The sequence below is a fragment of the Drosophila grimshawi genome, unplaced genomic scaffold (genome assembly GCF_018153295.1).
Source record: "Drosophila grimshawi isolate 15287-2541.00 unplaced genomic scaffold, ASM1815329v1 contig_848, whole genome shotgun sequence".
NCBI lineage: Eukaryota > Metazoa > Arthropoda > Insecta > Diptera > Drosophilidae > Drosophila > Drosophila grimshawi.
The window spans coordinates 16,666,872-16,680,520 of NW_025063692.1; positions in this window are offsets into that span (position 1 = coordinate 16,666,872).

Genomic DNA, 13,649 nt, shown 5'->3' on the forward strand with positions numbered 1-13,649 from the left:
ACAACTGCCGCACCGCGTGGCTAACTGACTAACTGACTAACTCACTGACTGACTAACTCTGCTGACACCCTGACACACCAGCAGCAGCAGTAGCAGCAGCTGGCTAAGCAGCGGCGCCAACGTCGCCGGTTTCGCTTGCCTGCGCTGACAATTAAGATTTATGGTTATGGCGTGCTCGCTAAGGCCCTAAGGTTTTGACCCTGACTGTGCCCGGAACCCAGCCCTAGTCGCTGTCACTGTCGCAGTCGCAGTCGCAGTCGCAGTCTTAGTTTCACCCCTGCCGCCCATAGACCTTATGTCGGTTGCTGTGCCCCGCAAATTGTTAACTAATTTTGATGTTTTTGTTTGACTTTTTTGTGTTCGTTTTTTTTTCTCTTTTTTTTCTTTTTCTTTTGATTGTTTTGCTTGCACACGCGCGACTGCGCAGCGTCTGCGTCTGAAGTTCTGCAAACAAAATGTTATCGTCATCGTTGTCTGGCCAAAAAAATATTTTCCATTTAACTTGTACAATTTTACGCTCGTTGGTTCTGCGACCTAAGCGAGACGAGTTGGAACGGTATGGTAATGAATCGAAATGCTTATCGCTCTGCCAGCGGCTTATCGATAACCATAGTCTATAATCGAAGAGGAAATGAAGAGCCTGTGAATCAGACTTAAGATCTATATTTATCGGTTATCGATTCAAAGATAATCAACGTGTCTGCTACACAAATTTATATAGAGTTAGATGGGCGCTTGCCTGCTGCTCTTGCTATCGATTATTTGTTCAAAATATGCATATTTAGACGTGGGCTTTCACGCAGAAAATTTGAATTCTAGGCCGTTGCTAACACACACACACACACACACACACACACACACACATTTTGTATTGGTTGTACGGGTTTTTCACAAATGTTGTTGTTGCTGCTGCTGCTGCTGCGTTGTGGTTAATGAATTTTCCTTTTGGTCGCGTTGCGTGCGTTTTGCCATGAACACACTTTTCCATAATCATTTTTCTCCACTCCTTCCTCAACTCAACCCGCCAATTCAGCTGCGTGAGCCCAAAACAATAACAACAACAACAACAACAACAACAATCAGTAAGAAAGACAAAAAAAAAAAAGAAAAGAGCTCTCGCCTGAGGTCGCTCCATATATATATGCAGATGATTTTACACAAACGCATATTTTTATGTCTATCTATATCTATACTTGTATATATATGTATATATATATATTCATATCTATAGTTGTGGTTATAGTTATGGTAATAAACATAAATTTCGCCGTCTCAGCCGCTTCACTTTCTCCACTCACAGAGAGTGAGAGAGTTGGGAGAGAGAGAGAGAGAGAGTGGGAAGAGTGAGAGAGAAGCAGTTGTTCTCAGCACATCGAAGCGTGACGTCGACGTCGCACCTGTAAGCGTTGCACAAGGTGCACCACACACACACACACACACGCACACACACAGGACTCCGTGTTGAACGGAAGTGCGAGCCAATGGCCAGAAATGTTCAGAATTTGATATACGTGCGCATATGGTCATGGGATCGAACAAAAACATATGACTGCAAACATATATATATATATATATATATATATATATATATATATATGTGTGTGTGTGTGAAGAAGTACAGCGTAGAACAAAGTACCGCAGCGGATGCGCCAAATAAAGCAGCGAAGCGATGCGACGATCCGGCAATCATCGCATTCAGCTGCAGCCAACTTAATGCTGATTAATGCAGCAATATGGCAACACATACACACACACACACACACACAACATACAATCCACAACAACAATGATAGGGTGTGCGGGAGGGGGGGGGGGGGGTGGGGGGGGGGTGGGGGGGGTCGCATCATTGTCTTTTGCTAGCGTGGGCCGTGGCAGCATAATGAATAATTTGGCAGCGCTGCATTTTTGCACGTCGCGTCGCTGCGACGTCAGCGTCTACATCAGCTACGTCGGCAGCTGTCTTAAAAAAATCTTTTTCTACGAGGGTTGCTGCTAAACTTCGCTCAACTGATGAGCTAAAAAACAAATAAACAGTTTGCAGAAAAGCCTGTTAGATGACTGCAAATCAAATTCAGTTGAAATCTTCGTTTTTTTTTTTTTAAATTCGAAAACACAAAATGAATGTATTTTTCAAGAACTTTTCACAATTAACAGCAAACCGTTGTACTAATTTAGTTAATGATCTTCAATGGAATCGAATCACAATTACGCAGCTAAATATAAAGTTTGCACAGCTGAGGAGAGCAGCTCACACGCAACAATGATTAAAAATTCAAAAGTATTTTTATTTTAGAATAATCAACACTCGCAACACTCGCGTAGAATAATCAACTAGACAAATGCAGCGTAAAATAATCAAGCAAATTATCGGAATAATGTGCACGGATCAAGATAATTGCAATTGCAATTGTCAATTGGAAAGTGATCAACGAGTGTGGCACGAATTTTGTGGAAAACAACAAAATCAGCAACATTGCAAATTGTTTGTGCTTTCAACTTATTCGCAGAGTGGCTAGTAAAAAGCTGAAATAATCAATGATATTTTGTATTTCGCCCACGATTTTACATATATCTATATATCTAATGAGTATGCATATATAAATAAAGTTGATTTTGAAACAGAACTGAGAACAGCTCAATTAAAGCAAGTGTCTGAGTCTGATAATGTTGAGAATTAACTTGTGATTATCAACATATTTTCAACACATGATTAATGAGTCCTAAAATAGGACTTGGACTGCATAATGACAACCTTGAACGTGGCCAGTTTTAGAGCCGAGAACCAAAAAACATGTAATTATATATATATATATATATACATATGTATACATATATATGCTGATGTTTATGTATTTAAACAATTTAGTTGTTCTTTTTATATGGCTCATTTGGTAGTGAGAAAAACTTAGGCTACACTTATTATAATGAGAAATTAGAATAAGTGGAGATCATAAAATATATATAAAAAAAACAAAAAAAAAAACAAAAACAACTCAGATCATTAAGCTTGAGATGTGAATGTTTGCCAAAATGCGAATGTTATTTGAATGGAGCCTCCCTCGGCATTGGGCGTTCTTCATTATTCCGGCATTTGTGGCCATTTGGATCTGTTGCTGCTTTCTTTCGCCGACGTGGAGGACGTGGGAAACATTTTTATCGTCGCATTGTCGCATAGAATAAAAGACCTTGCCTGCAGTCGCAGTTTGCGTCGCTGTCAGCGTCGCAGTCAGTCAGTCGACCATATGATGGAAGCATTATGCAAGCGCAGTCTAAATTGAGAGAGTGAGTGAGAGAGGGAGAGAGAGAGAGAGGGAGAACCACAGAGAGAGAGAGAGGGAGAACCACAGAGAGAGCGAGAGAGAGAGAGAGAGAGAACCACAGAGAGAGAGAGAGAGAGACAGAGAGAGAGAGAACCACAGAGAGAGAGAGAGAGACAGAGAGAGAGAGAGAGAGAGAGTCCCGTGTTTTAAAGGTCGTTGGCATTGGCCAGATTGCTTAGCAAGATTGGTGAATTGGTAAATGATGAAGATGTTGAGATACATACATATATATATATATATATGTAAACACTGAGAGCAAAGGAGAAAAAAGAAACAGAAAGAGATACATATATGCATATATATATATATATATATATATATATATATGTATATCTAGCATTATGGGCAGTTTATTTGCACGGTCGAATAATTGTCTTTTGCCAGCAATGATCATCAAAATGGACCACGATGATTGCGCCGATAATTGCGACACACATACATAAGGCAACCCCCCCTCCCCACCCATCCCGTTACTCCACAAATAAACGACACGCACCAAGACGAATGACAAGGCGCAAGAATTGCGAATAAAGTGAATGAAAGAGAGAGAGAGGGAGACGTGACAAATGAACAGACAGACGGAAGGGCAGACAGATAAAAAGACAGAAGACAGAGAGCCTGAGCCAAAGCTGTGTGTACTTGTTGTGTGTGTTGTGTGTGTGTGTGTGTGTGTGTGCTGAGCAAGTACAGCGTGTTGGGGGTGTTGTTTGCAGCTCGCTCAAAACGGGTGGTGACAAGGGACATTGGCTGTGTGTGGGGTGGGTTAGCCATAAGCGTGTTGCCTTTTGTGTGATTCATTCAGAACAATGCAAAGACTGACAACAACAGCAACAACAACAGCAACAGCAGACAGACAAATAGACAGACGGACAGACAGACAACAATCTGCTCACACAAAACGTTAACTGAAAAACACTAACCACAGGCGGTTGGGGGGAGGTTTGGGGGGTTTTCGAGTGGTACTCGTTATTTTTGTTGCTGTGGTCGTTGATCGCTCGTTGGCCGCAGTCAAATTTAATTAACAACAACAGTCAAGACAGCAAATGACAAAAGCCAAAAAAAAAAAAAAAGTGAAAATTGTTGTTTATTGTAGTTCGTCCGGTCGGCTATTTTTTTCATCTTTTCTTTTTTTTTTTTTTTTTTTTTTTGGTACGGATATTTGCGGTTCTTTTTTTTTAGGGGACAGCCCATTTATAGAGAGAGAGAGAGAGAGAGAAAGACGCTTTGTGAAAAAAAGTCTTCAATTGTCTTTCTAATCAAAGTGAAAAAGCAAACAACACAAAACAAGCCATGAATTTCAATGGGCTTACACAGCTCAAGCTCGAATCATACCAAATAACTTGAAATAATTCTCGGTGATCATGATCATGATCATGATACAGTTAGAAAAAAACAAAACAAACACGGCAGCAGCGTATTCTTTGTGCTGAGAACCAACTGCAACATTTTTTACGCAATTTTGTCGCTCTAATTTGGTAAAAAAAAAGAATTCCTTAATCTATGCAAAGTGTACAACGATGAGCCAAGTTATTAATGTTGACGATCGCACATTTGCCATAATTATTCTAATTACGATGATTGAGATGATTCTGGAACTAGAACTGGAAAATGTAGGATTCCGAGATTGGGATTAATTGAATGAGAAATATAAACACGGAAAATCCTAGTAAAACATGCAGAAATATCGGGTTCTCAGAGTTAGTAGAGAACTGAATTGTGTATTAATTGAATAATGTCTGTTTTCTGAGGAGAGATATGTAGTAAAAGCCGTCAAAGCTTGAAGATATTCAAAGTACATTGTAATTTCGAGTACTTTGTATAGATATAGGTATAGAATGGGAAATCATAGCATCATCAAGTTCATAGTTACTCTCTGAATTCCAGAACTTATTTTAAAACAGATCTACACTTACAAAAAATTTCGAAACCCGCCGTGAAAATCACAAAGTATTTCTAGATTCTCCAAGTAGAAATTTGTTTTCTGCACATTTTGAGATATTGGCAACTTTGGAGTATTCAAAATAAGTAGATAAAAAGATTTTGCTGATGTAAATACGATTATAATCAATATCGGGCTATATCTTTTTGTGGTGCAACTTGGCTTTTCCCTCGACCATCTTTGCAATTGTTTCAGACTCCGATGTAACTCCAACTTATATGGCTTTTACACAGCTTTTTATAGCATCCGCCCATTAAAAATCAGGGAAAACGGGCATAATAAAGTTGTGAATAAGGAATATATATATATATATATTTATATATATATATGCTTGATCTGTAACAACAGTCATCGACTCGACTGAGAGATAAATAAATAAACATTTTTGGAATATAATTTCGCTGCTTCCGTTGTTTAACAATCGATTTCCGATACCCTGTCAATTGATATAGCTATAATAATATTCGTTAACCAAAACATATTTGCATATGGAACATATCGAAGAGATGGTATCTGCTAGTCGAGCTCCTTCAACTAGAGCATTCTAAATTGTTATTATTTTTTTTATAATTGCGAGTGAGACACACTTTTCACCCAATGCTTGGCAACGCAAGTTTTCACACGCTGCAGCGAGCGGTCTATTTTCTTGTAGTTGGTTGTGGAAAATGAGGGGTTCGGACACTGGTTTCAAGATAGTTTTATTTTGCTCAGTTTTATTTTGTTTTTTGTTTTGTTTTGTTTAGTTTGTTGCCTCCAAGTAGCTGAGTTGTGGGTTGTCGGTGTCTAGGTAGCCAGCTTGGGGCGAGGCGAGTTTAGCTCAAGTCTGGGTTGAAAGCGCCGCTCAATTTTGCGGGCCCTTACAGTAGTTGCTGCTGCTGCTCCTCCTCCTCCTGAAAAGCCCCTCCCCCCGCCCATTTTTATTTTTTTTTTGTTTGCCGCCCACTTTGGCCTGTTATTCTTGTCAACATGTGTTGCATATTATGTAAATTATTTTGCAGGGGCAAAAAACTACTAACTGCGGCTGTGATTGTGGGGCAGGGGCAGGGGGTGTCTTTTGGGGCCCAAGTAGCGCCCAACGGGGCCTCAGATGTTGAAATGGGCACATAAAGCAATTTAACTGTTTAATGCTTCCATGCTCTCTCTCTTTCTCTCTTTCAATCTCTTCCGACTCCCTCACGCTGTCTTCGACTCTCTTTGTTTTTGCCTTGAATCGAGTGGTGGAAAAGGGTGTAGAGTGGGGCGGACTGTGGCAGCTACGCGGCTGGGCATTATGTATTTTTTTTTTAATGGCAGAATTGTGTGAACTTATTGTTGTTGTTAGTTGTTGCCCAGTTTGGTTGTTTACGCGATTATTTTTCCTTATTTTTATTTTTATTTTCTTTTTCGCTAAATTTATCTGATTTCTCGCCAGGGCAATCGTGTGAAAGGGAGCGAGAGAGTCAGAGAGAGAGAGAGAGAGAGAAGAGCAGAAACTGTTCAATTTGAATTTTTGTATTTATGGAAATGATTTCAAACGCATCTCAAGGTGTGATAAACATTCGTGTAAACAAATCAAATCCGAACAAAAAGTGACCCTGGGCCCCTCTCCAACTCAACTATTTAGCTACAACTTACTGCGATCGACTCCCGACTGGCGACTCCCAACTTGCCCCACACCCATGCTAGACATGTATGGGGGGGGGGGGGGGGGGGAAGGGGCAAGCTCAAACGATTCAGTTCACTGTAATATAAACACAACGGGCAGACGACTCTGGGCATGTTTACAGATGCAACAAGACGAACGTCGATCTGTGATTTGATCGTGGCAAATCTAGAAAAAGCTGTCAGCTTATATATATATATATATATACAGGAAGAAAGCAGCAAACTCTAGAGTCAATAGAAAAATTAACAATAAACTTGACCGTTGGCAGTTTCAGATTGTAATTATAATCATAATAATATAGTTTAATATTGTGATTATAATCATAATAATAATTTAGTTGAATATTGTAATTGTAATAAAAGGAAAATTCTTGGCTATCACTAAGAAAACTTTCCATAATTCAATGCGAATGGATTTCATTATTCAGCATTTGATATTATGATGTTAATCGATGAATGGATGGAATGGAAAGGATCTGTTTTGAAAATCGACAAATAAGTCGAACTGGAATCGATAAGAAATATTTACGTATCTTTCCACATGCCTTAAGAGTTCTAGACTTTAATTTCTTGCCAGCTTATCACATGATATCATTCATATCTATTTGGTCTTCTTTTGGGCAGTTTTCAGGAGCAAAGTATGTAGTAATCACACTTGGCTAACTCTGATTAAAAATAGACTCAAAACACTCGTGAATAATCACAGGCACAAGTGCTCATTGTATATATGCATAAATATGTGTTTATGTATTTGTATGTCTATTATATAATTGGCTAGCTCAAATTGGAAGTGGAAACAATTGCCATATGTAGATCGACTGCATGACGGGGCCCACAAGACGCTCCAATGACGATGATGATGATGATGATGATGATAATGCTGATGATGTTGATGTTGATCATTATGATGATGATGACGACATCGCGCAGTTTTTGTGCAAAGTGCGAACGGGCAATTTACATGCACACACACATATATATATAGATATATATATATATATAGGTATATATATATATACAGAGCGTATACTGAACGAGTGAGTGACAGATATTTATGACATATGAATTACTGAATATGCGGCGTTGTTAATTGTTGCTGTTCCTGTTGCTGTTGTTATTGTTGGTGTTGGTGTTGTTGTTTTTAGTAATGCCTCTTAAATGGTTCAATTGAGCAACAACGGCAACAACACAAACAGCACAAACAACACAAACAACGCAAACAACTTCAAAGTAACGGATACAACAGCGAAATTCACTTTTAATCAAATGCAAACTGCGAAACTCTTCTCGATAGAGATAGATACATTTGTATCTAGTGCAGCGTTGTCGCACACCCAGCACCTGCCGTCAGTCTCGAGTTGACTACAGTTTGAGTGGGGCAGACAAGAGATGCCCCATCCCCAACCCCAACCCCATCCACATCCACATCGAGTGCAATCCCTTTGAAAAAGAGAGGCGCAACAAACAATAACAGCTCAGCTGGCGATAAAAAAAAAAAAAAAATACAAAAAAAAAAATACAAAACAAAAAAAACGCTAGCAAAACGCACAGCAAACGCCGCGTTCTTCTTGCTGCTGGTTTTTATTTGTATATTTTTTTGCTGTTTTTTTTTTTATTATTGCCAATTTCACCCGCAACAAGCGACGCGACAGCTGAACAGAGTCATACAGACAACAGCAGTCAGACAATGGCATTCATCATCATCAGACAATGGCAGCTCTCAGCCTCCCCCTACCCCTACCCATCCACCTAACACCCAACCCCCCCTTCTTAACGAACCTCACCAAACAAAGGGAGCACCCATTGTTTCTATTGGCGTTTTGAAAAGTCCAGAAACAAAACCAAAAAAACGTTAGAGTATTTTCAGAGTGGGCTTTAAGCGACTAAGCATGCATCAAGTGCAAATAAACAATAATAATAATCATCATCATCAAATTATTGAGAAAATAATAATGATAATAATAATAAGCTCAAAGAATATCGAAGGATTCATCATATAAAGACCTGAACGGTAATCGCATAATACTACAGAATAGATAGTTTTTGGGAAGATTTCAAAAGAACTTTGGTGCGTGACATCACACGAAAGCAGGGCAATCAAACCGGAACCGGAACCAGCTACCGAAATTAACCGAATTGCAATTCAGAACCAGAAACGGAACTAAAAGTCAACATTCCCTTTTATTGTGACAGGAAATCAAACCGAAATTAACCGATTTGAAACTCAAAACTAGTAACGAAATTCGAAACGTTTTATTACCGATCAAATATGAATAGTGATGTATATATTTGGTGAAATAAAGTTGGATTATTGTACAATTGAGAATAGAATTGAGCACAATTGGAATATGAGCTATGATGATAAACAACGGCCATCAATTCAATTTATGCATCTATCACAAGAATAATATAAAATAGAGTATCGTAAAAAAGTGACGAATATATTGCTAATCAAAAACAATATATTTAAAAAAGAACACAAACTATCAGTTAATTTGTCAGTCAGTCTTAAAGACCAGAAACAATTTATTTATTACCAATTGGCAGATATTGTTCAAGTTTATCTCGGAATAAGCAGAAAAGATTGATTGATAAATTGATTTAAAACTTCTTTTTGTTAATCGCTATCGATATATATATATATATGGAATAATAATATCGGTTTACGTAACTCGTGCTCAAACAAGGTAGTTTCAAGGGTTTTGGGACAAGTTAAAACAACATTTATGAAACTACATTTAATGAAATTAAAATAAAATAAAAGTTTGGAAACAGTTTCATCTTGAATATTATCAGATTAAGTTCGTTTAAGTCTGGGGCAATAACTTCTTAAAATAAAAGTGCAAAAGCTGTTGCAAAAGAGTGCAATCAAATGAGAGAGAGAGAGAGAGATGGGGAGATAGAGAGGGTTAGCGAGAGAGAGAGAGAGTGTGTTGAGTTGTCTAGTTAAAACTTGAATTTTTTGCTGTGGTTGCAATTGTTGTTTTTGTTGTTGTTGTTGTTGTTGTTATCTGTTGTCTTTTGGGACAATCTCGCAGCTCTCACGCAGCGTTGCCTCGGCGCCTATAGCCAAGGGGAAGGGGCGCAAAGGGGAGGCAATGCGGTGTGGTGTGGTGTTGCACTAGTGCATTTGATTAATGCATTTAAGATACACACGTATTTTCAATTATTTCTATGCGCACAACTAAACAACAACAACAACAACTAAAAAAAAAGAAAAGAAAGTTTTGCCAAGCGCACAGCGTCAACAACAACAACAAACAATAACAACAATGGCCAAATGCATAAAATGCGTATTTATGCAGTTTTGTTTGTTTGTTGTTGTTGTTGTTGTTGCTGTTGTTGTTTTCATTTTTATATTTAGATTGGCAGTTGTTGTTATAAATAAAATGTGGGTCATGTGCATCAAATTAATTAATTGGTGTCAATTGGCGCGATTTTTAAGCTTTTGCTTTTTACACCAATTCTCGTTGTTTTTTTTTTCGCTTTCTTTTAAGCGGTTTTTGTGTGTGCGCGCTGTTAACTTGGCCAAATGCGTCTGACATAGTTGACCAACACAATTTGGCATTCTGATTTGCATAGGCCTATAGACAAACACGCCACCCCTCCCCCCCCCCCCCCACGCTGCCCCTTTTCACCAAAACTTGTCTCGTATGAAATGCTAATCCGGATGTGCTTCTAGCGGTTATAAACGGTTTACACTAACACCAGCAGCAACCAGCAACCTGCAAGCAGCAAGCAGCCAGCGGCGACAAAAACAGACATTGACTTTCCGGTGTCTTTTGGCCACCTTTTTGGGCGCTTCGCTCAGCTGCCCCGCCTTTAGAATGCCCATGCCCCCTGCCCCCTGCCCCACCCCATCCATCAGCAACTTCACCCATTGCCGTCGCTATGCCTGCATTGCTTGGTGTATTGGTGTATTGGTGTCAAGCGCTCATTTCCCTAATTCAGTTTTACATTTTACACACAAGTTTTATTCTGTTATTCTTTTCTTTGCTTTGTCTTTCATTTTGCACTTTTCTTTCACTTGACGTTTTTTTTTTTTTTTTTTTTTGAGAAACGCGCACAAAAATCGCGCCGCATGCGTTTGTGGGCGTTTTTGTTTTTTTTTTTTTTGTTTCTTTTTCTTCAGTTTTTGATACGTTTTCCTTTGTAGAACAATTTGGTTCCGTTGCTTTTGCTAAATTTATAGCCCAGATGATGAGGTTGAAGATGATGAGCTGTGTGTGCGTGTGTCTGTGTGTGTATCTGTGTGTGTTTGTGTGTTGCTGCTGTTGTTTTTGTTGTTGCCCAGTTTTGAACTGGCGATTTTTCGCTCAGTTTTTCGGGGGCTGTGTGCGCCTCGCCTCGACTCGTATGTTGATTTGTTTTTGTTTTAGTTGTTTTGGTTTTAGTTGTGTGTTTGTTTGTTGTTTGAATTTTATTTTTAGAACATTTCATTTCGAATTCGCAACGCGCCGCGGCGCGCATAGTTTTACAAAATATTTTCCAACCGAATACAAAAATATTGCGCTCAGCAATTTATCATTCACCCACAATAACAAAATTGAAAAATATGTGTTATGGAAATTTGTTTAGACTGGTCGTAAAAAAAAAATAATAATAATAATAAAAAAAAACAGCCGCCACTCAGCTGTGAATCGAGCGCAACAGAGAGTGAGAGAGAGAGAGAAAAAACCAAAACAAAAACAAAAAACACTAAAAACTAAACAGCAAGTGCTCAAAACACAAAAAAAAAAAAATAATAAAATAACACACACCGAAGCGAGTTCTGACGAACGAGTAGCGAACCCAACCGCCTGCGCCGGAAGCTTAAAGTGGACTGAAACGAATCGAACCGAACCGAAACGCAGCAAGAGCAAGACAGCAGCGCCAAAGCTGGCCATAATCTAGGCACAGTGGAACGCTGCTAAAGAAAGCATGCAACAAAATTCAAGTTGAAATTTAAACAGTTCTGTACTCATCTTTCTTATAAGTGAAATGTATAAATAACAATTTGATACATATTTATGAAGTATGAATGAGGCACACAGCAACTTCTTATTGTTTATCGTTTAGTTGTTACTAACTGAATATCAATCATGCTCATACTAAGTATTTATTTCATCAACTAAATAATTTGTGTGCGAATTTATTTAGTCAAATAAACAACCAACTACAGTTGACGCACAGTTCGAGCACATTTGACCCACTGTGCATTGACTTGCAATGAAATGAAACGCAACGGAAATGAGACACGTTTGTGTGCTCGCACTGACTCTCTGCCAGCCAATCGCGCGCTCTCTCTCTCTCTCTCTCCTCTCTCGCTCTCGCGCTCGGTCAGTGTTCTCGGTTCATTGATGGAACGGTTTGGCAGCCGAAACAAAGTTGCAAACGCACAAAGCGTTGCAAGTGTTTTCGGTGTTCTTGTTGCTGTTGCTGTTGTGTACTTTGTTTACATTTGCAGCAAGAAAAAGTAGTACTATAAGAAGAAGCACCAGCAGCAGCAGCAGCAGCAGCAAAAGAGGTAAACGCAAGAAGAAGCAGCAGCAGCAATAAGTAAGCTGAGCTAATCGCAGTTTTAATTGCATTTCAGTTTTGGTGTCGAGCAGCGACGCCTGCGCAGTCTCCGCTTCAGTGGCTATTTAGATTTGAATTGGCCAAGCAACAGCAGCAGCAATAGCAACACAAACTGCCTTGATACTGAGCCATTAGCAACATTAGCAGCAACAACAAATAACCCCAACATCAAACTATCAATGATTGACCAGCAATTGAGCAAATGAATGAATGAATGAACGAATGAAAGCGTGTGCAACGCTTAAGAAGGAAATGAAGGTAATAATCAATTTCCAAATAACATGAACCGATAACCGATAACGATAACTAAACATTAAATATGGCATTTTAGGCGTGTTCGTACCAACCTACAATGGGTATCAAAGTATCGATGTAAATACAAAACCAACTTGGCCATGCCATATAAAATACAGTGTATTGCAGAGCGAGTGTATCTCCCAGTCGAGTACACTCCTCTTCTATGTGTTCACTTGATTTGCATTACAAATTCAAATTCAAATTCAAATTGAAATATGCAAATGCGTTTAGTGTGTAACTAAATGTTTCAAATTCCAAGCATTCCGCTTGGCAAATTCGCACAATTTGATGCGAATATAGAGAGACCAACAAGGACATAGAGAAAAATGCCAAATGTAAATCAATCAAATCTATTTTTAAAGCCTGATTGGCTTTAAGGCAACCAATTTTTTGTCGCCTGGGCAGCTCTGCTCAATCGCGCGTGAATTGTCATCATTCACAGCGAGCAGCTCGGCATTGTGTTGCCGTGTGTCGGGTGTACACAGCTGCCACCCACCCCTCCTCTCTGCCGCTCTCTTTATCTATTGCTCTCTCTATCTCTGTGTCTGTCTCTGTCTCTGTCTCTCTCTTTCTGTGTTGCTATTGTGCTCAATGTGCTGGCAAGCGTGACGGACGACGATACAAACAAATTTCCTGAGTGCCTTCTCACACACAGACAGTTGATGCGGGAGGCGGTGTTGGGGGGCAGTGAGGGGGGTAATGATATGATCGGTAACAGAGCCTCAACCAACACGACAACAACAACAATAACAACAACAATAACAACAACAACAACAACGACAAAACTCGCAATTACCGATGCACCCAAGTCGTAGGTCAATGCAATTAAGGCATCTCTTGACCGCAACAGCTAACGGAAGGGGTTGGGGTTAACACCGCAAAATGCCAGT